We start from the raw sequence: 307 nt of genomic DNA, 5'->3' as shown, positions 1-307 counted from the left end.
CTATCTATTTGTATCATGCCTGCAAGTCATCCTGCATCTACTCCATCTACACTCGCATCAATCTACCTTCCCACCTCAGTCCTTCATACGTCTCCTCATTTCAAGACTCCATCACCCAGTTCCCACCTGCAATCCTACTGTTCGGCTGCCTCTCCAGTCCAACCTCTCAACCATGCGTACAGCGAATTCCTCCGTCACTCTGATATCAGACAGTTCGCGCCTCAAGACGAGTCAGAGAACTCACAACGACAGCGAGGAGAGGGAGGAGTGTCTCAGAGACAGAGACAAAGAGAGTGCGGAAGAGGTA

General features: G+C 50.8%; 1 protein-coding gene across 1 annotated transcript in view; it reads left to right on the top strand.

Annotated features, from left to right (window-relative positions):
* Nucleotides 1-307, top strand: part of LOC119594798 (acetylcholinesterase-like) — a gene marked incomplete at both ends in the record, with an annotated part of 24,443 nt that overhangs the window by 22,714 nt on the left and 1,422 nt on the right.

The sequence above is a fragment of the Penaeus monodon genome, chromosome 34 (assembly GCF_015228065.2).
Source record: "Penaeus monodon isolate SGIC_2016 chromosome 34, NSTDA_Pmon_1, whole genome shotgun sequence".
Taxonomy (NCBI): domain Eukaryota; kingdom Metazoa; phylum Arthropoda; class Malacostraca; order Decapoda; family Penaeidae; genus Penaeus; species Penaeus monodon.
The sequence above is the reverse complement of the archived record's forward strand: the minus strand, read 5'-3'. Positions and strand labels throughout refer to the sequence as shown.